Below are 25,395 nucleotides of genomic sequence, written 5' to 3'. Positions count from 1 at the left end.
AGCCTGTTTCCGATTCTGTGTCTCCCTCTCTCTCTGCCCCTCCCCCGTTCATGCTCTGTCTCTCTCTGTCCCAAAAATAAAATAAAAAACGTGGAAAAAAAATTTTTTTTAAAAAAAATTTTTTTTAATGTTACTTTTGAGAGAGAGACGTTGAGCATGAGCAGGGGAAGGGCAGAGAGAGAGGAAGACGCAGAATTCAAAGCAGGCTCCAGGTTCCAAGCTGTCAGGACAGAGCCTGATGCAGGGCTCAAACCCACAAATTGTGAGATCATGACCTGAGCCAAAGTCAGACACTTAACTGACTAAGCCACCCAAGCACACCATGAGGTATTGTCAAAAAATCAAATATACAAGAAACATATAATGCCAATTCTACATGAGATTTTCCAGGAACCTGAAGAGCAGGGACCACGTCCCAGCTCATTCTATGGGTCCTGCATTACCTTGATTTCAAAGCCAGACAAGAAAAGCACAAACCTTTCTTCTCAAACTATTCCAAAAAATACAAGAGGAAGGAAGACTTTCAAATTCATTATGAGGCCAGCATCACCCTGATACCAAAACCAGATAAAGACACCACGAGAAAGAGAATTGCAGGCCAGTATCTCTCATGAATATAGATGCAAAATCCTTCAACAAAATGTTAGCACACCAAATCCAATAATCCATTAAAAAAAAATCACACACCACGATCGAGTAGGATTTATTTCCTGGATGCAAGGGTGGTTCAATATTTGCAAAACAATCAATGTGAATTGTCACATCACTAACAGAAAGAATAAGAACCATATGATCATTTTAATAGATGCAGAGAAAGCATTTGACAAAGTACAATGCCCATTCATGATAAAAACCTCCTGCAAAGTAGATCTAGAGGGAACATATCTCAACAGAATAAAGGCCTTACATGAAAAACCCACAGCCAACACCATACTCAATGGTAAAAACTGAAAGCCTATCCCTGAAGGTCATGAACCAGACAAGGATGTCCACTCTCACCACTTTTATTCCACACATTATTGGAATTTCTAGCCACAGCAATTAGACAGCATAAAGAAATAAAAGGCATCCAAACTGGGAGGGAAGAAGTGAAACTCTCACTATTTGCAGAAGACAAGATACTACATATAGAAAACCCTAAAGACTCCACCAGAAAACTACTAGAACCGATAAATGAATCCAGTAAAGTCAAAGGATACAAAATTAATAAACAGAAATCTGTTGCATTCCTACACACTATTAATGAAACAGTAGAAAGTGAAATTAAGAAAACAATCCCATTTACAATTGCACTAAAACCAATAAAATATCTAGGAATAAAGTTAACCAAAGAGGTAAAATACTTGTACTCTTATAAAACGCTGAGGAAAGAAATTCAAGACAATGCAAAAAAATGGAAAGATAATCGATGCTCTTGGATTGAAGAACAAATATGGTTAATGTCTATACTGCCCAAAGCAACCTACAGATTTAATACAATCCCTATCAAAATACCAACAGCATTTTTCACAGAACTAGAACAAATAATCCTACAATTTGTATGGAACCACAAAAGACCTCAAATAGCCCAAGAAATCTTGAAAAAGAAAAAACTGGGAAGTATCACAATTCCAGATTTCAAGTTATATTACAAAGCAACAGTAATTCAAACAGTATGGTACTAGCATACAAACAGACACATAAGACAATAGAACAGAAAACCCCCAAATAAACCTATAATTATATGGCAAATTAATCTATGACAAAGGAGGAATGAGTATAAAACAGGAAAAAGACTATCTCTTCCACAAATGGTGTTGGGAAAACTGGAGAGCCACATGCTAAAGAATGAAAGCAGATCACTTTCTTTCACCATCTGTAAAAATAAACTCAAAATGAATTAAAGTCCTCAATGTGAGACCTGAAACCATAAAAGTCCTTGAAGAGAGCATAGGCAATAATTTCTCTATCAGCCATAGTTAACTTTTTTCTAGAAATATCTCCTGAGGCAAAGGAAATAAAGGCAAAAATAAACTATTGGGACTACATCAAAATAAAGTTTGAGCATAGCTAAGGAAACAATCAACACAACTAAAAGGCGACTTACTGAATAGAAGATATTTGCGAATGACACATCCAATAAAGGGTTAGTGTCCAAAATATATAATGAGTTGATACAACTCAATACCCCTAAGTCAAATAATCCAATTAAAAATGGGCGGAAGACATGAACAGACATTTCTCCAAAGAAGACATCCAGATGGCCAACAGACACATGAAAAGATGGCTCAACATCACTCATCATCAGGGAAATGCAAATCAAAACTATCTCACACCTGTCAGAATGGCTAAAATAAAAAACACAAGAGACAACAAATATTGGTGAGGAGGTGGGAAAAAGGAACTGTCTTACGCTGTTGATGGGAATGCAAACTAGTGCAGCCACTGTGGAAAACAGTTTGGAGGGTCCTCAAAATTGTAAAATAGAACCACCCTACAATCCAGTAATTTCAGTAGTGGGTATTTACCCAAAAATACTTATTGAAAGGGCTACATGCACCCCTATGTTTATTGCAGCATTATTTACAATTAGCCAAACTATGGAAGCAGTGCAAGTATCCACTGACAGATAAATGGATAAAGAAGATGTGGGGGATATATATATTTATGTACATATACATATATTTATATACATACATTTATATACATGTATTTATATACATATATTTATATACATATATATTTAACAGAATAATATATAATATATTTTAATATAAATATAAATATATATAAAGAATATAAAGAAGATGTGATACATATAAATATATGTAATACATATATATAAATATATATAATACATATATATATAAATATATGTAAGTGGAATATTATTGACCCATAAAAGGAATGGAATCTTGCCATTTGCCACACGGATAGAGCTAGAGAGTATAATGTGAAGCAAAATAAGTTCAGTCCGATAAAGACAAATAGCATATGATCTAACTCATATGTGGAATTTAAGAAACAAAACAATGAGCAAAGGAAAAACAAGAGACAGAGAAACCAAGAAACTGACTCTTAACTATAGAGAACACACTGATGGTAATCAGAGGGGTTGTGGGTGGGGGGAATGGGGAAATAGGTGATGGGGATTAAAGACTACATCATGATGAAATAAAATTTAAAAAATAAGAAAAAAGCACAAACCAATATTCTTTGTGAACTTAGTTGCAAAAAGTCTTTCCAAAATGTTAGTAAATCAAATCCAATGTTATGTAAAAATTACATCTCATCATGAGCAAGTGTGGTATATCTCAGGAAGGCTGGGTTAACATTCCAAAATCAATGTAATTTACTATGTCCACAAATGAAAAAAGGTCACGTCAATAGACACAGTGAACACAACTGACAAAATCACATACTTATTCTTGATGAACTCTTAGAAGGGAGCTTCCTCATCCTGATAAAGGGCATCTATGAAAATCCTACTGTTAACATCATAATTAGTGGCAAAAGACTCAATGCTTTCTCTCTAAGATCAGAAGGAAGACAAGGATGTTTGCTTCCATGACCCTGATTTAACCTTGTGCTGGAAATCCTAGCCAGGGAAGAAAAAGAAATAAAACACATCCGTGTTGGAAAGAAGGATGCAATGTTATTCATAGACAAAATGAACACGTAGGAAGAAAATCCAATGCAATTTACAAAAAAAGCTATTGGAATAAATGAATTTAGCCAGTCTGCAGGATATATGATCAACACATAAAAAGGAATTGTTCTTCTTTATACTAGCAACAAGTAATCAGAAATTGAAATTAAATACGCAATACCATTTGCAAAAGCATCAAAACAGATTAAAAGTTAGGAATCAATGTGACAAAAGATGTGCGAGACTTGTACACTGAAACTATAAAATATTGATTAAAAAACTAACAAAGACCTAAATAAATGGAGAGTCACTGTGTTCGTGCATTGGAAAAGTCAGTATTTTAAAATGGGTGTTTCCGAAACTGATCTACAGTTTCGACACAGTCTTTTATAAAAAATTTTTAATTGAATTTTATTTTTTAACTTAATTTTAATTTTTTGTAATGTCTGTTTGTTTTTGAGAGAGACACAGAGCATGAGCCAGGGAAGGGCACAGAGAGAGGGGGACAAGGAATCCCAGGCTGCCCCAGGCTCTGAGCTGTCAGCCCAGAGCCCCACGTGGGGCTCGAACGCACTAACGGTGAGATCATGACTTGAGCCGAAGTCGGATGCTTAACCGACTGAGCCACCCAGGCGCCCCTAGTTTCAACAGAATCTTAATCAAAATCCCAGCAGGCTTTTTCATTTTTTGTAGAAATTGACAAGTTAATTCTAAAAGTCACAGGGAAATGCAAAAGGGTTAGAAGAGACAAAACAACTTTGACAAAAAGAACAAGTCCAAAAATATATACATATATAAAATATTTATAACATCTATACAAAATATATTTGCAAATACACAAAAAGTATGTACACATATATATGTAATAGATTTGTGTATATATTTCTGGATTTTCTAATCTATTAACAGACAACTGATCTCCTAACAACATGGGTTTGAACTGCACAGGTCTACTCATAGGCAAATTTTTTTTGATGAACACAGTACAGTATACTATAAATGTATCTTCTTTTCCTTATGATTTTCTTAACATTTTCTTTTCTCTGGCTTATTTTACTGTACAAGTATAGTATATAATACATGTAAAATACAAAATATGTATTAATCTACTGTTTAAGTTATCAGTTAAGGCTTCCAATCAACAGCAGGTGACTCATAATTGAGTTTTGAGGAAGTTAAAAGTTACACATGGATTTCTTTTTTTTTTTTTTAACGTTTATTTATTTTTGAGACAGAGAGAGATAGAGCATGAACGGGGGAGGAGCAGAGAGAGAGGGAGACACAGAATCTGAAACAGGCTCCAGGCTCTGAGCCATCAGCCCAGAGCCCGACGCGGGGCTCGAACTCACGGACTGTGAGATCGTGACCTGAGCTGAAGTCGGACACTTAACCGACTGAGCCACCCAGGCACCCCAAAAGTTACACATGGACCTCTGACTGCAGAGGGATGGTCAGTGCCCCAACCCCCACATTGTTCAAGGGTCAACTATATACAACATTTTGTACAAGTTGTAATTGTCCACTTTAAATATGTACAGTTTAGGGGTACTTTGGGTGGCTCAGTTGGTTGAGTGTCCGACTTGAGCTCAGGTCATGATCTTGTGGTTTGTGGGTTTGAGCCCCGCATCAGGCTCTGTTCTGATGGCTCAGAGTCTGGAGCCTGCTTCAGATTCTGTGTCTCCCTCTCTCTCTGCCCCTCCTCTGCTCACACTCTCTCTCTCTCTCTCTCTCTCTCAAAAATAAAAACATTAAAAAATTAAATACGTGCAGCTTATTATACGTCAAGTATACCTTAGTAACATTTTAAAAAATCCATCAAATGAGCTGCTTTGAGGGCACCTGGCCTTTATTCTAGCAGTGGCTTTGGAGTCAGTCAGGTGGTCCTAGTCCAGTCCATGGTACTGGAATTTTAGATATTTGTATGCAAAAAAATCAACCTCAGTCCGTATGTTTTACCATATACAAAAGTTAACTCAAAATAGATCATAGAGCCAAGTGTAACACCTAAAACTATCAAGTACCAGAAGCCAACATAGGAGAAAACCCTTCTGATCTTGGATAAGACAAAGAATTCTCGGATATGACACCAAAGCACAACACAGAAAACAATTGATAAACTGGACTTTATCAAAATTCAAAGCTGTAGCTCCCTGAAATACACTGTTAGGAGCGTCACAGAAGCTGCCGAGTGGGGGCAAATCAAATACCAGACCGGGACTTAATGCAAAATGCAGAAAGAATTCTTAAAACCCAATAAGAAGAGAACAAATAGCTCCAGTTTCAGAAGGTGGGCAAAAGATCTGAGAAGGTCCTTAATCAAGGAAGGTACACGTATGGCAAGTAAGCACGCGAACAGATGCTCAACACCATTAATAGATAGGGAAATCCAAATGAAACAACCATGAGATATCACTACACAGCCACAAGAAAGGCTAAAATTCCCATTTCCAGTGTTGGGAGGATGTGAGGACGTAGAACGTTCATACGCTGCTTTGTAAACCGAGTAACCACTTTGGAAAAGAGTTTGGCAGTTCCTTGGAAATTAAATGCACACTTACTGTATCTTCCAGTTTCTTTGTTGCCAGGCGTTTCCCCAACGGAAATCATACATCCATGAAAGATATACGTACACATGCATAGCAGCTTTAGGTAAAATAGCCCCAACTTGAAACAACCCAAATTCATCCATTACTGGGTGAATGGATACGCTGTGGCATATCCACACAATGGAATATTATTCACCAATGAAAAGAAATGTATTTATCTATGCAACAACACGAATGAATCTCAAGATAATGATGCTGAGAAAAAGCAACCAGACAGAAAAAAATACATATCGTATGTTTCCATTTATACAAAATGCTAGGAAATTCGAACTCATCTAATGTGGTTACTTGGGGAAGGGGAGGGATTGATTACAAAGCAGTCCCAGGAAACATTTTTGGGTGATGGACACGTTCATTATGTCCATTGTGATGGTTTCGCGGGTGTATACGTAGATCAAAACTTTTCTAATACGTCCGTTTTAAATATGTGCCGTTTATTCTATATCCAGTGTACCTTAGTAACATTTAAAAGATCTATCATATGATAGATGATAGCTGATCCGAGGACACGTGGCCCTTATTCTAGGCTGTGGCTTTGGAATCAGTCAGGCACTCCCATTCTAGTCCATGAGGACTGCCTGAACTGGGGTCAGCCTGCAGTTTACTTGCATTTTTTAATAATATGCTGCTGGCCAAGCCCTGCTGATACAATATTCTGATTACTCTGTTACTACAGAAAAGAATATAGAGAATCGATGAAATTACAATTGATGATTATGTTTATATATTGTCTTACTCACTTTCAGGAGATTCTATTCACTTTCAGCGTCCTGCTTTTCTTTCAGGGATGGAGTGTTTTCTGTCAGTTCTGTCTGGCCTTCCGATTTTATTCCTGTAAGGAGAAAGGAAATGCCCCGCATCGTTAAAGTAAACACGCATGCTGGCATCGGATCTCTTGACTGTGCATTTGGTTTCACTCCCTTCTTGCCTGCTGTCTATAGGGGGCAAACCTCCTTGTGCTGCTCAAGGTCACTGGAGGCTGGGATTTCAGAAGTGCTGGGGAACCACGGCCCCTTTCCTACCTTCCACCTGCCACAATAAACCTATCCCCCTATTTCTATCTGGGGTTAATGTAAAGAGCTTTTTACATAAGCCACAGTCTTTTCACCCTACAGTTAAATCTGTGCCTTAAAACGCAAATGTTCCCGAGGGGCCCATTCATTCTATTGGAAGGTAACAGGACAGATGTCAGGTTTATAGCTGAAAACAGGAGAAGCTTACAAAGCAGGGTGGTATTGAGAGTGTGAGCGAAGAGGGAAAGAATAGTGACAGAGAGAGAAGGATGACCTTGACCTTCAAGGTCATCGTGACCAACAACAGTTCATCGTGCAGTAGCATGAATGCATGGCTTCTGAAACCAGAGGCACTTTGTAAGATAGTTTCCTCTGAGGCAACCTTTTGAAGTCAATTCAAATTCAAACCAAGAGTACAAAATTAAAAAAATCAAGGAGGAATGCGTTTTTGCAATCTCTTAAAGAATAAACACCCCGCTGCTTAAAATTCACATAAAAAAATTCAAGTGATTCTGGAAGTGATTCTTTACCTATAAAGTGACAGCGGAAGCAAAGGCCTGCTGTCCCCTTGTGACCCCAGTGGTTACAGTCAGCCCGTGACTCTTGTAGTTAACAAAGGCTGCACAAAGATGTTCCTAGTTCCTTCGTCGGGGGGTAGAAATCTATCCAGACTCTACCCAGCCACCCGGAAACCCTACAAACACCTGATAGTTGGGCACTGACCTATGACGTGGGAATGATGCCACTGCTGCTTAATTAATGCTTACAAAAGAAATTCTACCTATAAGTTTTGAGTTCTGCTAGGCTAAGTATACATTTTTAAATTCAAATTTTCCTTGCCATTTGCTAATAATGATGTAAGTCATGGGCACATAGCAGCCAGGAAAGCAAAGTACTTCTGAGTATTTGTGACTTAACAACAAAGGATCCCTGAATGCTGCATAATGTCAACATTGATTATGATGACTGCAATTAAGACCCATTGCCTGATTGCAATTAAGACACTTATCAAAAGGTGCAAAGCTGTGTCTAGAATTGAAGCAGCAGAGAGGCTCAGAGCCGGGGTTCTGGCAGCAGACTGCCAGCAATTTCCCCTGCTGGGCCCGTCTTCTCACCTGTGAAATGGACAGAAGGGTGGTGTCTACCTGCTGAGTTTCCCGTGGGGATTAAATCAATTAACATATGTCCATTTCCTCGAGCAGTTCCTGGTACAGAATCAACACTCCGTAAACGGTAACTATTTTCACTGCTGAAGCCCCGTATTATTCAGACGGATTCCTGAGTATTTCTAGGAGGATCACAATAGCAGTGATTCTGACATTTCGCTGTCGGCCTGGGTTCTGATGCTCACATCATTTATTCCACTAACCAGTAAGAGGGTAACGGTAGTGGAAGTGTCATCACCAGTGGTGAGTTTGATGAAACATGCTCAACAGCTGGCATCCGGAGTTCTGCTTCCTCATAACTGAGACATCCCTCGAATCATTGCGGGTCACAGCTTCTCAGCTGTCGGCGCCCAGCAGTAGGTACTCCGTGCCAACCCCAGCGGGCAGCGGGCGTGACAAGTGTGAGTGGGCGGGGGTGTTGGGTGACTTGCACGGGACGCTCAGAAGAAGTCACTCAGTCTACGTTCCGAAGGAGGCTTAGGACAGCGGGCTGCCCCCGACCCAATCCGCCCAGACAGCTGCGCTCATAGGTATGGGTTTACGGCGTTCTTGCCGAGCGTCCGCACGCCTCACCGCCATCGCCAGATGGAGACCCGAAACCACAACTTTATTCCCGGCCCACTGGTCGGCAAAACCTGGCTGACCGAGGCTGCTGGAGGCCTTTCCCCCAACCCACCTGCCCATTACGACTCTGCAAGTACATTAGTACGCTTGGTTGTATGATGGTTCCCCAGGTCCTGTGTAAAATGATGTTTCTGTAATATACAGGGACACCTCTCTCGAGTCTGATCGGTTCTGAGTTCCCAAACCCATCTGGCTCCAAGGGTATCATACCAGCAGCGTGGCCCTGGGTAGCAGCCGCGAACCGCCTCCCTCGAGGGCGGAGACCGTCTTTCATATCTGTATTCCCAGTACTCAATAAATAAATGAAAAAATAAGTGAATCAATGAATGAACTGCCAAGATCAATACTCAACAAACAAGAATACTTTCGTTTCCCAAACATCATTTCTTGTGAACTAGAGCCACTTGGCTATTTAGTGCTGCGTAACGTGGAACCCGTTACTACCGTACTCGCGTTAAATGCAGATAATGCCTGCTTTTCAGTTCCGAAGAGTATCAGGTGAGCCGATATATGCCAAGTTCTGTGCTTTGTATTCAAGGCATTCGCTCCCAGTGCTATCTTTGCACTAGGGGTCTGAGTGCTCTCTGTGTTCTTACATACGCCCGGTTCCGGCCAAGAGCACCAACAAATTCAATTACAAAATTTTTCCATGCGTGAGACAATTACTTGTAGCGAGTTATAAAATGTATCAGTACTTAAATATTACCCTTTATTCAAGTATTCATAAACATTATAGTGATCTTTCTACTGAGAAAAAAGTCATTTTATTTTTACTTCTATAATCTGAAAGGAAAATAATGCAAATTAATTATTCTTATCATGTTTCTTTTCATTTTTATATATGCTGAATATGAATCTAATTTGACTTTTAAACTTTTCAATATTGATAAATTTGTCCAGTTTATTTTAATAGCTTTACTTAATGTTCACCCCTCAAAATCCTTGATGTTTATATTTGTGCCTCAAATATAGATCACAAAAGAATTGCCCTGGGAAATGAAGAAGGTTTATTTGTTGTGCGCGTTACTATAGATGGTAAGGAGAACTTTTGCTGTTCTGCTATAATTCTAATAATAATAACAATATCAGATTTATTCCCTTTTTTCTGTAAAATAAATGTTCCAGATCTGGTTTGATGCGTTTTCAAAGGATTTTTTTTTTATGTTTATTTATTTTTGAGAGAGAGACAGAACACAAGCAGGGGAGGGGCAGAGAGAGAGGGAGACACAGAATCCAAATCAGGATCCAGGCTCTGAGCTGTCAGCACAGAGACTGACGTGGGGCTCGAACTCACAAGCCGTGATATCATGACCTGAGCCAAAGTCAGACACTTAACCGACTGAGCCACCCGGGCGCCCCTGGTTCGATGTGATTTTAAGTCAAACGACGACTCTTCTAATATCCAGAGATCCATAATCCCCCAGAGTCTAAATATCATCACGGGTGATTTTATATAATAAGTCCACCGTAAGAACTCAGTTTACTGTCTTCAGATTGGAACACGAAAGAAAACAGTATATTCTGCTTGGTTCCCCTTCCCCCCCACTATTACTCGTCTCTGTGTGTGGCACCACGCTCCATGCACTTAAACAGTGCCTGGCACATAGTAGCCACTCAACACGGATTTGTGTAATGAAGGATCAACTGAATGCCGGGAAAAAGGATCTTTTTTCCCCTGAGAAAGTAGCATGTTTCCATTTGTTGGAGAGTGAGTGGTATTTGCCCTGATGCCTAGAATCTTGGGTTTGTTATGTTAACTTATTTAATAAAATAAGTAAATAAATAACAATTTAACTTATTTACATTTATTATGCTTAATACGTTAATTTTATTATTCAGGTAATTATATTGTTTTTGGAATAACTACTTTCTTTTTTACCTAAATGATTTTTGATCTCTTATCCTTTCCCTCCTCTCCTCCCTCACAAACCTACCCACCCTGAGATTATGACTGTGATTTTACCAGAACTGGACTTAGATCCATTGGAGTAATAATTGGGAAAGAGTTTGAAAATAAGAAAACATTCTTGGGGCACCTGAGTGGCTCAGTGGGTTAAGCATCCGACTTCAGTACAGGTCATGATCTCACGGTTCGTGGGTTCAAGGCCCGCATCGGGCTCTGTGCTGACGGCTCCGAGCCTGGAGCCTGCTTCAGATTCTATGTCTCCCTCTCTGCCTCTCCCCTGCTTGTGTTCTCTCTCTCTCTCAAAAAGAAATAAAAACATTAAAAAATAAAAAAAAATAAATTCTTCTCATAGTGAAGGAAACCATTTTTCAAATGGCTTCATTTTCAAGAAAATTAAAAGGCAACTTAGCGCATAAGAAAAAATATTTGCAAAGTCATATCTGGTTAGGGGTTAATATTTAAAATATGTAAAAAATCATTCATCTCAATAGCACAAAGACCTCCAATCTGATTCAAAAATGGTCAGAGAATTTGAATAGACATTTTTTCCCCAGAAAAGACATAGAGATGGCCAACAGGAACATGAAATGGTGCTTAGCATCCCTGATCATCAGGGAAATGCAAATAAAAACTACAATGAGGGGGCGCCTGGGGGGCTCAGTCGGTTGGGCGGCCGACTTCGGCTCAGGTCATGATCTCGCCGTCCGTGGGTTTGAGCCCCGCGTCGGGCTCTGTGCTGACAGCTCAGAGCCTGGAGCCTGTTTCAGATTCTGTGTCTCCCTCTCTCTGACCCTCCCCTGTTCATACTCTGTCTCTTGCTGTCTCAAAAATAAATAAAACGTTAAAAAAAATTAAAACAAAAAAACCCCCAAAAAACTACAATGAGTTATCACTTCCTAAATATTAGGAGGCCTGTCATCAGAAAGACAAGGAGTAACAGGCGATGGCAAGATGTGGAGAAGAGAGAACTCTTGTGCACTGTTGCCTGGAATGTTATTTGGTTCAGCCACTATGGAGAACAGAATGGAAGTTCCTCAAAAAAATTAAAAATAGAACTATCATATGACCTAGCAATTCCAGTTCCAGCCATTTATCCAAAGAAAACAAAAACACTAATTAGAAAAGATATGTGCACCCCTGTGTTCACTGCAGAATTATTTAGAATAACCAAGATATGCAACCATTTGTGAACATGGATGGACCTTGAGGGTTCTATGCTAAGTGAAATAAATCAGACAGAGACAAATACTGTATGATGGCACTTACATGTGGAATCTAAACAAACAAAAAAACAAGCAAAAACCACCCAGGAAACCACCACACACACACACACACACACACACACACACACACACAGGCTCCTAGAAAACAGAACAGAAAGGTGTTAGCCAGAGGTGGGGGAGGGAGGGTGCAAAATGGATGAATGAGGTCAAAAGGCACAAACTTCCAGTTAAAGTAAGAAAAATGAGTCTTGGGGGTATAATGTACAGCACGGTAACTATAGTTAATAATACCGTATTGCAAATTTGGAAGATGCCAAGAAGGTAGGAGAGTAGGTCTTAAAAATTCTCATCATTAGAACAAAAATTTTGTTAACTATATAGGGTGCTGGATGCTAAGTAGGCTTATTGTGGTGATCCTTTTGCAGTATATATGCATATTGAATCCTGTTGTGCACCTGAAATTAAGATAATGGCATACCTCAATGATACCTCATTTACAAAAATCTTTAAATAAGAAGGCATTGCTAATTTGAAGGTGACTGGCCATTTTATTTGTAAAGAATTTATTCAAGCTAATGACATTGAGATTTCTGAGATCGCTTTTATTGGCTCTTTTTCAACTGCTTTTGGGGAAAATTGAGAGAACATTCAAAACAGAGAGAGATTATTTTGAATTTAAAAATGACTTCTATTTATTTGTGTAGAAATTATTCGTGTTGGTGACGTGAAGAAGATTCATCAGCTTGAACTCATCCCCCAAGGCCAGATGGTTGCAGTGATCCCTGGGAGAAGTCACCGTGCGCAACTGTTCCCCATGTCAGCTTTGGGTGGACGGAAGACTGACATTCACAAGCTGGCAGAAACCAAAGGGTGCCAAACAATGACTTCTGGAACAGTGTGCCAAGGGGCCCATACATGCCTCTCTGTAGCAAGGAAAAGCCAAGTCTTTTGTTACGAGCTGTTCCAGAGCTAGAAACTATCTCACAGAAAATTTAAAGAGCTCCAAATCCCAACCAAGGTCCAGTGGATGGCCATCTTCAGTGAGCAGCTTTGCGTGGGATTCCAGGCAGGATGCCTGAGACACCCCTTGAGGAGAGAAGGAATTCCATACACGATGCTTCATTCACATGACCCTACACTGTCATTTATTGAACACCAACCAGAGGATGCTCTCTGCGCAACTGAGATCTCCAGTATTGAATGTCTGCTGTGTTTTAAGAGCATTAGAATTTACACTGACAGCAGGGGCCTCCGATCCAGGCCAGTTGAGCTGACGTGGCTGGCAATGCCAACCTATTGCCGTAAGGCGACCTTACGATTTGTTCCCTTCTCTTTCTGTATCTTTCCCGCCTTTTACAATTACATTTCTATATCCTCTACTGTTACAGACAGGCTTTGTTTTTGGAAACAGCATCACTGACGATTTTCCCTGATTTTTCTTTTAAGTAGAATAGCTGTAATGGAGTTATACCTAAGTCATACATGTGATAACTTAGCCTTCAACTTTTACTATATTCATAAGAGAAATTTACCTTGAATATATCCTCAATCCAAATTGTTGCTTTTTGTAGGCTCCTAAATAGGTTTTCTTCATGGTCACTGAAAATCATATACACATTAATTAACTATAAGAAATAGTTACTATATATATAGGGAAGGTCAGCTAAAGAATGAGAAGCGTTTTTGTCTTTGAACCCATATTTAAAAACGTCATTCTATTGCTTTCTGACTTCCATTGTTTCTGATGAGAAATCTCATGAGAAATCTGTGTCTTTTCTATTTAGCCTCTTTTAAGATCTTCTCATTATTTTTGGTTTTCAGCAATTTGACTATGACGGGCTTACAGGTAGTTTCCTTTGTATGTATTCTGCTTGGGGTTTTCAAAATTTTTTGGATCTGAAGATTGATAATCTAATTTTGGAAAAATTTTGGGATATTTTCACAAGTTTTTCCAACCCTATTTTCTCTTTTCTGGGGATCAAACTACATGTTTATTGGACCTCTTGATTCTGTTCCACAGGTCATTGAGGGTTGTTTTTTAAATTTTTTTAAATCCTCCCCCCCCCCCCTTCAGTTTGGATAATTTCTATGGACCCCATCTTCAATTTCTCTGATGTTTTTTTCCCTGGTTTATCCAGGAATTAAGTATTTCAGATACTGTATTCTTCCATTTATAATTTCATTTTTTGAAATTTCCAGTTATTTAGTGAAATGTCCTCCCAATATGTTTATATTTTTCACAAAGTCCTGAACTATTTATAATAATTATTTATAATTATTCCAATATATGGCTCATCCGTAGGTCTACTTCTATTGATTTTTTTCTGGATTAAGGATGATATTTTCCTGCTTTTTTACATCTTATTATTTTGTCATCTTCTGTTGGACATTATGAATGCTATGACATAGGGACTCTGGACTATATTATGTATTTCTCTAGAGAGTGTGGTATGTTTTGTTCTGACAAGCAGTCAATCTACTGATGGACCGTCTTGGTTTTGCGGAGGCATGGCTTTAGACTTTGCTAGGGTGGGCCTATTTTAGCTTTTCTTTTAGTCCTTGTTCCTCAAGAATGGCCTTTCTGGGGTCTCAGCTCAATGCTCAGGGTTTTCACCAACGTCTGTCTGGGTCAGAAATCTAGTATCTTTCCAGCACTGTAATACCCATGAAATTGTGTTCACCACTCAGTGCTCTGAGCAAGTCTCATGGAGTTTTGCTCTGTCCATGAGCAGCTTTGGTCAGGGACTTTGAGGGAACTGGTGTGCAGATGTCTGGGACATGTTTTTTGGGGCTCTTCCCTCTGTGTACTCTGCCTTGCAAATTCCAGACACATTAGCATGTTTCCTGTACCCAGAAAAACTTTCACTCTCTGCTGGGGCTCTGCGTGGGGTCTACCTCACATCTTTCTCCTTTTTTAGGGATGACAGTCCTGCACTGTATACTAATACCTAAAAATAGTTACGTCATACATTTTTTTCCAGTTTTATACTTATTGATGGTGGCAGGGCATGTCCAGTATCAGCTGCTCTGTCCTAACTGGAACAGGCCATCCATACTGCCCTCTGTGAGGAACTATAATAAGGTTCAGTGTTTCAGGCGTGGACTTCAAGATGACAGGTCAAGAGATGGGGCTGGAGGGTGCCCATGAGCCAGACTACAGAAGGTGTCTTGTAGGCACTGACATGGTTAGATTTGCATTTCAGAAACATCCCTAGGTTCCAATGGTTAGGTTAAAGACTAGGCAAGGTGAGACTGGAGGCCAAGATACCTACTTGGAAGTCACTGTAGAAACTGTGGATTAAAACTGTGTAAGGTAGAAGGAGTTTGGGTGGAGAGGAAAGAATCTGAGGAATATTGAAGAGATATAACTGACAAAACTTTACATTTGATTGCAAGTGGAAGCTGAGATACAGAGAATCCGTAATGATTCTTGGATGTCCAACTTGAGCACATGCGTGGATGCCACTGATATTTACTGATAAAACACAAGGTAGGGTGGGCTTGCCCAAGGGATGAAGGATGTCATCATTTAACTTCTTACTTTTGTGTTGTGTTGTTGAAATATTTTAAATCAAATCCTAGAAGTCATTGTTGTTCCACCTGAATACATGTTACACTGTATCTAAAAATACGGACATTTTCTCATAAAACCACATTGCCATTTATCACCCCTGGAGAAGTTACCAATGATTTTTACCATCCAGTACACAGTCCATATTTAAATATTCCTGATTATCACAAAGATGCCTCTTTTGACAATGTATTTCTTGGAATCAAGACGTGAAGAAGGTCCACATGTTGCATATCATTTTTAGATCATAAATATCATCTAATCTTGAATGGTCTTCCATGCCGCTGATTTGTTGTCCTACAGGATGTTCCACAAGCTGGATGTTTCCTCCTGGTGCTTTTTGGCTTCTTCCTTTATATCCTAAATTTTCTGTAACTGAGAATGGCTCTAAAGACTTTTACCAAAGAATACATCATGAATAATGCTGTGTACGTCATACTGGAGCCCACTGGGGCACATGATGTCTAGTCACCTGCTTGTGGCAACGCTAAAATGGATTACAAGTTTCTGATGTTGTCAGCCTGATTCCTTGGACTTGCTGGGTTTGTACTGCCAGCGGGAGAGTAAATAGAAAAGAGGACACAGGTCAGAGAGTCAAGAAACACCAATAGTAGAGGGATGGTCAAGGGGCGAGAAGCCCACAAAGGAGAATTCTGGGAGTCGAGTGTCACGGAGCAAATAAGACAGGCTGAAATGTGCCTGTTGGTTTCAGCAACAATTGGTGGTTGAAGACTTGTAGCGAGAGCAGTTTTAATGAAGGACTTGAGGCACAAGGTGTGCCTGGACTGAGATGTGAGTAGGCTGAGAAGCGGGGGGCAATCAAGGTGGATGACACTCTTAAGGGCTTGGCTGTAAGGAAAGGGAGGATGGCAAAACAGTAGCATAGGAAGGGTTCTTGGTTATACTGCTGTTGTTTTAATGGGGAGACATTCATGTTGAGAGGTGAGAGCTCTGAACTGTTATTAATGAAGTGGAGAGTTCCAGAAATGTGACTGGCTGCAAGTTTTCACTGCTTTGTTAGTTTCACTCTCCACATATACTTTTCTGATCTTCTGCTCTACTCTGCTGTGAACTGAATTAGTTTAGGAGCCAGATTTTGAAATGTTGTGCAATTATTTAAAGCTGCTATTAGATGAAAACGTTAGAAAGCTTTTTGTTAGACTTTTACTGTTTGTGTTGTACTCTGAAATGTGACCGATGTACATCATTTATTTATTTTTTAACCATGGTAAAAAAATATTCGAGGCAGCAACTATATAATCACAATACTGTAACTGGATTCTCTTGGGTTTCCAATCTGAAGTTTTTTTGTTTTTGTTTTTTTAATGGATCAGGGCTTAGCGACTACAATTTCTCATGAATTCTGTATGATTCCATTTACACACATTTTTGAAATGACACAATTTTAGAAATGGAGGACATATTATTGATTCCCAGGAGTTAGGGAAGGGGGAGGAAGTGGGTGGGATTGTAAAAGGGACCCCTGAGGGATCCTTGTGGTGGCATAAATATTCTGTATTTTGACTGTGGTGGTGGATACATGAGCCTATACAGGCGATAACACTGTACAGACCAACACACACACACACACACACACACACACACACACACACTAGTAAACGGGGGAAATCTGCCTAAGATGGGTGGGTTGAGTTGATCTATGTCAGTGTCCTAAAAATTCCAGTTAAAAAAGGAATCCTAAAGCCCAACTTGCTGTCACCTCCTCCCCACCTCCCAGGTTACAATGCCCCGTAGCTCTCCTTGTACAGTGAAAATGCAGTGGATGTCTTTGATGGGAACTCCAGGGAATGGATCCCCCTCCAGAAGGTGATCTGACATTGAGATCACGTGACTAAGGAATTACGGACAGAAAGCGGAAACAGGAATATTCACTTATGCATTTACTGTACTTGCCAATGTGCATGTACTAATTTGGGGCCTAAACTAGAGCAAAAAAATCCACACCAAACCCAAATTGGTTCATTTTATTAGTAGTACAAAAGCTATTTTGTGATACATTTTTGCATTATATAAAGTCGGGCTGTCACGACATGAATAAATAGGGCACTTATATGTATTTATAAACGTAATATAAATATCATGTCCCACTTTCAAGTTACTTTTGTTTGTTACTAATTTTCACTTAGTATTACTGCGTCCCATGAAAAATTTTACAGGCTTAAAAAAAAAAGTAAATAACCAAAGCCGTGTTTAAGATTCTCAGTTAGGGGTCTACAGAATCACAATAAAACAAAAATTTTGTATCTCTACTACAAATAATTTTAAACATAGATAAAAATTTGGAAGTGAAAAACTGCCATTTTGTAAGAAAAGGTCTTTTTCAAAAAGATTCAACAATGATTAAATTTGGGGATGTTTATATATAGTAGGAACTGTATATCAAAAAAAGTTTATACAGGAATAGGATGAAGAAAGTAGTCACCATTATGTGACATTTTGCCCAACTTTAAACAATATCAGCAGCTGGAAAAGCTTTTGCAAGGGCTGCCCGACTACATAAAACATGAAAATCTTCCAGCATTCTAAATGTGAATCAGTAACATTAACTGATAAAACGGATTTATGAGGCAGATGAATCTTCTGAAATTAACCTTTTCTTTCTAGCAACTTTTTAAAAGGTTAATTTAAAAATTGAATGTATGTCTATTTGTTAGCAATTCTCTGGTTTCTTTAACCTATGATATTCATGTTTCTGAAATTTTATTCACGTGACTTTGTAACACCAGCCATTCCCTTTGGTATCTTTCTGTTGTGTGCTGTTTTTGTTTTTGTTTTGTTTTGTTTTGTTGTTTTTTGAGACTCTAGTATTTTGAGGGAGGAGCTTAGATGGAAGATTTTAATAATTAATACTTTGTATATAAGCAAATAGGCTTATAACTTAATTTTTAAAAGTATTCGTTGAAATGGTAATCTTACTTTTTATTATTTTAAGTTTGACCCTTGGACAGTGAAGGGTCCCTAAATATTTTACTTGCGGAGACAGTTCAGATTAATACATTTCAAAAATAAAATGGCAAGTAAGAAACAACTCCTTAGAACTACTTCTAAGAGACCATGTCTCTAGCTGACTGCCCGACGTCACAGAGTGAGCGAGTGGAGGATGTGACGTTGATTCAACACGCTGGTGGCCAAGAGTGGCTCTCCTTCACCCTTGCCTATCTGTATAGGTAAAACCCTGTTTCTGGCACTCTCCAGTTATTTTTCAGCAGCACTGATCCAGGCATGGTTGGACATGAGCACCTGTAGACACAAATCAACACGTACAAGGTTCACTGTGAAGACGCATTCCATTGCCAGCACGCGGAGGGTCTAGAAGGTGCTGACAGCAGATGCAGCCCCCCCCCCCCAGCCCTAATTCAACTTCCCCCACCTCTATTTTTAGACTCTAGCAGATTTGGGGTATGAAAAAGCCACATGGATTCATTTCTCTTTTTTTCTTATTTTATTTGATAGGACGGAATGCATAGTGTAGCTAAGTATTGATCCGCGAGAGCCGCCATGACAAAGTACCACAGACTAGGGGGTTTACACCCCAGAAACCTACTGCCCCGAAGTCTTGGAGGCTACAAGTCTGAGATCAGGGTCTCAGTTTGCTCCCTTTGAAGGCTGTGAGAGACAAGCCCCAATGACTTCATCTTAACTTGATCATCTATAAAAACCCTACTTCCAAATAAGGTCACATTCACAGGTACTGGAGGTTAGGACGTCGGTATCTTTCCGGAGGAGACACAATTCAACCTGTAACAAGCTGTCTTATTTCCTTTTTAAAGTGGAAGACAGTTTTGAGGGTTTCTGGGTGACAGTTTAAAATAGAGTGGGCGTTGGGACTCCTAGGGGTCTAAAGAAGAGTTGCATCCTCCTCTAACATCAGAAGCAGCAGAGAGTAGAGGCTGATTCTTTCCTCCAAAAGAGGGGAGTTGGGGAGGGGTCACTCTACCCCACCTCTGCACCTCTTTCTCCTATAGTGGGCCTCAGAAATGCTGTGCTTTGTTACAATAATTGTAATTGTTTTATTTATAGAAAGACTCACCCTTTACATTTTTCTCTGCCGCATCAACAAAATATTCTAATGCCCTTATGCCACAAAAATCTGGTAGGAGGAAAACAGTATAGACATATGAGGGCCAAACAAAGGGGAAAGACACCAATGCAATTGCTCTCTCCTTCTCAAGAAAGGATGTTGTTTTATAGCTCTAAGTCAGCACAGATTTATTTTTCAAGTACTGCTTAAATTGAACATTAAATTCTGTTCATGAATGCTCCATTCCTATTCTTGACAATGGATAATGGATGCCATAAGCATAGAGTTTTAACTTTTAAAAACTGGAGCAGTATGGTATTTGTGCAGTTCCTTTATTGTGAGATTAATGTGAAATTAATGGATGAGGGGGCATTTTAACAGTTTAAAGGATGCTATTGTTTTATTTGTTTAAAAACACGTATAGATGGAGATGAGCTGGTATTTCCTGAGACATCAGATAATCATCAGAAGCAAATGGTCCGACACCGCCACAGCAAGTGTCGCTGTTCCTTCAGAGTTCCCAAATGGAAGGGGAAGCCGCCCACAGGGCTGTGATCACCGACCCTCACGTGTGGGCCAGAAGGACCACTCCAGAAGCATGTGTTATTTGATGTAATTTGGAAGAAAAAGAAATAAATCTCTGAAACTCGGGCAGAAACCTCTGTTCACATCAATGATATGTTTATTTCTCTGTGCAACTTCAAAGAAAACCTTTCTGTGGTAAGTACAAATGGAAGTGTAAAGTCAACTCATATCTCTGTGAATGTGGAATTGAAATTCAGTATGTAAGTCTCCATGTCACAAATACAGAACAGACGTGTATACATATCATAATGTATGTCCCATAACCATTTTGTGAACAAATAAATTATACTGTGTGTGCATGTGGATTGATTACTCTCTGACTCTGGACGTGTTTTGCTTTGTCTTTAGGATAACCTTCAGTAATGAGCCATTACTTGGTAATAATGTCTATAACTGAATAGGCAGAGAAAAATAGGCTGATCTCCTTTGGATAACAAATAACAACATTGCTGAAGTGGTGCAAATTCTTTGAAAAGAGGCATAATCATATGAAACATATCTAATGGCAGTGCTTCTCTGATGTCTGTGGCTGTTAAGGTAATGATTTCTACCAAAACTTTGAAGTTTTTCAAGTTTCAAATTTTCAAGTCTTTTTGAAAGAAGAGAACTGTTAAAATCTTCCATTAGAATTGTGTATTTCTCTATTTTTTCCTTTCACATCCAACAATTTTGGCCTCGTATATTTTTGAAGCTTTCTTATTGGATTCACATGCATTTAGGATAGTTATGTTAGAGAATTGATCTTATCATTATGAAAATTTCATCTTTCTCATTAGTAGTGTTCCTTATCCAGGAATCTCCTTGGTCCAATATTCGTAGAGCCACTCTAGCAGATCTTACTTTAGAATTTGCAGAGTTTACCTTTTTTCCCCATCCTTCACTCTTAACCTACGTGTGTCTTTGGATTTAAAAAGCATTTCTTATATATAGCATATGATTAAGTCTTGGTTTTCATTAAGTTTCATAATGTCCATGTTTTAATTGGGAGTATTTAGAACATTTACAAGCAATATAAATATAGTGGCATGTTTGGCTTTAAATATATCATCTTTCTTATTTGTCGTACCTCTTCTTTTTCTTTCTTCTTTGTTCCTGTACTCTTTTGGATTAATTCTCTATTTTACGATCCCATTTTTCTCTGATGTAGTTTTTATTTGTACCACTTTCATTTTCAGTGGTTGCTCTCCAATTTATATTATTACAATTCTAATTCCAATTAAGATGTGTGAGTTTTCCAACACCACCAAGCAATCCTCTGACACCAGGGCGGTGTCCTACAACGCAAGTCAATTATGACACAATCTACCTGGAGACACTGCCAGATCACACAGTCACTCAGCTCCACAAGACTGCCCACTCCCCTCCACTTCAGACGTAAGTTGCAATGCAAGCCCAGGCTGTCACCTGTGCTTCTGACCTATAGGGTGTAGATCAGAGGCTCCAACAACTCTCTCCTTGGGTTCAATTAACTTGCTAAAGTTGCTCACAGAGCTCAGAGAGACATTTTACTTATTACTGGTTTATTCTAAAAGGAACTCGGAAACAGCTAGATGGGAAAAATGCACTGGACAAGTTCTAGGGAAAGGACATAGGTTTCCATGCCCTCTTCTAGCCCACCATCTCCTTGAACCTGTATTCACCAAGCTGGAACCTCTCTGAACCTTGTCCTTTTAGGTGTTTATGGAGGTGTTCATGACATAGGCATGACTGATTACATCAAGTGGCCATTAGTAATGGATTCAACCTCCAGCCCCTTTCCCCTCTCCAGAGGTTGAAGAGAGTGGGACTGAAAGTTCCAACTTTCCAATCACATTTTAATCACGTGGTTGGGTTCCCTGGAGACCAGGCCCCATTCTTGGTGCTTTCCAAAGTCACCTGATTTAACATAACAAAAGACATCTTTATTACTCTCATCCCTTAGGAAATTCCAAGGGTTTTAGAAGGTCTGTGTCAGAAATGTAATGAAGACCAAATACGTATTTATTATAAATTACAGTATCACAATTATGCATCTTTAACTTATTGCTATTTATCCTCAAATAATGGTACCAATTCACCTATATCATAAAATCCTCATAATATATTTCCATTTAATGCTCCAATCTTTTGTGCTATTATCATACATTTTGTTTCTGTTATATTTTTTATTATACTGTTGTACTTGGGTATTATTTTTTCTTAAACAGTAAATTATCAAGAATTTATTTACTTATTTTTTGTTTCTTTTTGAGAGCAAGAGAGACAGAGCATGTGCAGGGGAGGGGCAGAGAGAGAGGGAGACACAGAATCCGAACCAGGCTCCAGGCTCGGAGCTGTCAGCACAGAGCCTAACATGGGGCTTGAAATCATGAACTGCGAGATCATGACCTGAGCTGAAATCAGACGCCCAACTGACTGAGCCACCCAGGCGCCCCAAGAATTTATTCTAAAAAGGTAAAAAAATGTATACTTATCCACATATCTACCACTTTCGGCACTCTTCATTTTTAATGATTTGTTCTATGTGGTAACTGACATTGATTTTTTAATTTTTTTTTTTAACATTTATTTATTTTTGAGACAGAGAGAGACACAGCATGAACAGGGGAGGGGCAGAGAGAGAGGGAGACACAGAATCGGAAGCAGGCTCCAGGCTCTGAGCCATCAGCCCAGAGCCCGACGTGGGGCTCGAACTCACGGACCGCGAGATCGTGACCTGAGCTGAAGTCTGACGCCCAACTGACTGAGCCACCCAGGCGCCCTGACATTGATTTTTTGAAGAGATAAGATCAGTTGTCTTGCAACCTGCCCCACTCTCTGGGTTTGTTTTATTTTTATTGTCATTCCTTCAACTAAATATTTTCAAATTGGGATGATCTATCAGACGTCTACTGTACATAGGCGAAACGAACAGCATCTGTAAATGCAAATACCAGTTGTTCTCAACTGGGGGCTATTTTTCAGGGGACTTTTGATAAAATCTAGGTAGGGTGGGTGTGCTGCTGGCATCTAATGGGTAGAGGCCAAGTGCGGGGCGAAAGAGTGGCCACCGCACGGGTCAGTCCCCTACAACAAAGAACTATCTGGTCCAAGACGTAAATAGCGTGGAGGTTGAGAAACACTGATGGTGACGCCCGGAGCCCTGTGGCTAGTTCAGAAGACTCTGTTTTTGTGTGGTTAGAATGAAGCGTGCGATATTGGTGAGAGTCCAATCGAAGGAGAAATGGAGGGCAAGGGGTCAAACAGACCAGGGTCCTAAGGACAACACAACAAGGTTTGGATTTCATCCTGCAGGACAGAAAACTGGATTATTAACTGAGGAATTAACATCAATAACACTCACGGTTTGAAAAGATGGCCCCGGTGGTAATACAGATGGATTGCAGTGTAATGGGGCAGCCGCGGTAATTTAGGGATGCGATACGGAGAAGATAAATGACTTAATAACCTCTTAGGAACGCGAAGAGGACGAACTGAAGCAGGACCCCTAGGTTTGGAGCCTGACAGCTGGGTGAACGTTATCCTTCGGTGAGGTCAGGAGCACAGGAGGAAGGTGCAACCTTGTGGTGGAAGGTGTGGAGTCTGAGATCACTGCAGGGATTGCAAAGGGCCGTGTCCGCGAAGCAGGTGCCCTGGTGCTCGGGAGGGAGCTGTGTCCTCAAGGAATTGAAGCATTCAGGCGATGGCTGAAGTTACCAGTTGAAGGAACGCAGAGGACAAGAACACCGGGGAAGGGTCTGATCCGAGAAGGAAACCCACGCACGGGAAAGGAAGCACGACTACCATCACGGAAACGAATACCAGGCGGAAATCTCAACAGACGTTCCAATGCTGCCGCAGACGGCCCGTACCTTAAGTGAAGGCCCGAAACATGTCCCCTAAGAAGCTCAGAAATCTCCGAAGCGCCGGCGGGGCAGAAGCCGGAGGGTTACGGGCGGAGGAGCGAGCGCCGGGGGAGAAGGCCGGGGCAAAACCATATCGCACTCTTGGGAGGGGTTGGTGGAGACGGCTCTCACGTTGACTAGGTCAGTGTTAGTTATTCTCTATCAGACAACTCGTGCCCCCTCCCACGGGGCAGCGGTGCCCTAGGAAGGCCCCCTGCACTGTTTTCTCACTCCCCATCACCCTGCCAAGCAATCGGGACCCTACCTGCTCATCAGGAGTTCGGGAGGATCCCGGCAGGCGGCGCCTGGCGGGCCGGAGGGTCTCCCGGAGCGAGCGCGGCCTGGCCCGGAGCGGGGCCGCACGCTGCGAGAAGCTGACCCATCGCCCCACAACCCTGCGGGGACCTCCCGCGACAGACACCGTCACTCCCACGCGTCCCCTCCGCGGCGTCGACTACGGCCGCGTGGAGCCTCGCGGGAGCTCACTGCACAGCATCTTGGGAATGAACCCCCCCGCCCCATGTCCCCCGCCGGTGCCTTGTGTGCATGCGCAGCCCCGCCTCCGGCCGCGAGGAGCCGCCCCCGGAAGTCGACTCGGCTGTGGAGGGGGCTGGTAGGTGCTTGCGCGTCTCTGCGGAGTCAGGTGGGCGCGGGGACAGGAAAACTCGGGCCGTGGGTGTGCAGGGGAGGCTGGCAGCCGGAGGGCCCAGGGCAGATTCTAGCTGCCGCTGAGTCACCAGGGGCGGGGTGAGAGGCTACGGAGACTCAGTGTCCCCCTCTGCCCGTGGGCAGGGCCAGCGACGGCTGCTTGTTCCGACCATCAAATAAGATGCCACCTGTGAAGAATGAGCCACATGCCAAGCGATAAGCACTGGTTAAGTGTACCCTTCTGGATTCAGAAGACCATTCACTCCCCTTTGTATTCGATTCTACCTTAAAACACACACACACACACACACACACACACACACACACACACACACCCCAGCAGCAACAGCAGCAACCATTGAGATGGTTGATATACCATCTCAGAGAGGTGATGATGGGATATACTCGGTGTCACAAGCTTTTTGGTGAGGGAGTTCAAGTTCAGAGGCAGATTTGGTTTCCTCCCAGTCTTCTGCGCCTTCTGAAATCCTTTCTACCGCTCAGCATTGCAGTGTTTACA

At 40.7% G+C, this 25,395-nt stretch overlaps 1 long non-coding RNA gene across 3 annotated transcripts; it reads right to left on the bottom strand.

Moving 5' to 3' along the window:
- Positions 1 to 6,163: 6,163 nt before the first annotated feature.
- On the bottom strand, positions 6,164 to 24,735 carry LOC131492162 (uncharacterized). 3 transcript variants are annotated; one of them, XR_009251904.1, is made up of 3 exons: positions 23,687 to 24,732; positions 13,699 to 13,765; positions 6,164 to 7,066 (listed from the first exon to the last, which is right to left on the bottom strand). It is a non-coding gene; the product is annotated as an uncharacterized LOC131492162 (long non-coding RNA). The 3 variants fall into 3 exon arrangements; XR_009251903.1 differs by lacking the exon at positions 6,164 to 7,066 and adding an exon at positions 12,748 to 13,089; XR_009251905.1 differs by lacking the exons at positions 6,164 to 7,066; positions 13,699 to 13,765 and adding an exon at positions 12,748 to 13,089 and having other exon boundaries at positions 23,687 to 24,735.
- Positions 24,736 to 25,395: the final 660 nt, after the last annotated feature.

The sequence above is a fragment of the Neofelis nebulosa genome, chromosome 12, assembly GCF_028018385.1.
Source record: "Neofelis nebulosa isolate mNeoNeb1 chromosome 12, mNeoNeb1.pri, whole genome shotgun sequence".
In the NCBI taxonomy this organism is placed as follows: domain Eukaryota; kingdom Metazoa; phylum Chordata; class Mammalia; order Carnivora; family Felidae; genus Neofelis; species Neofelis nebulosa.
The sequence above is the reverse complement of the archived record's forward strand: the minus strand, read 5'-3'. Positions and strand labels throughout refer to the sequence as shown.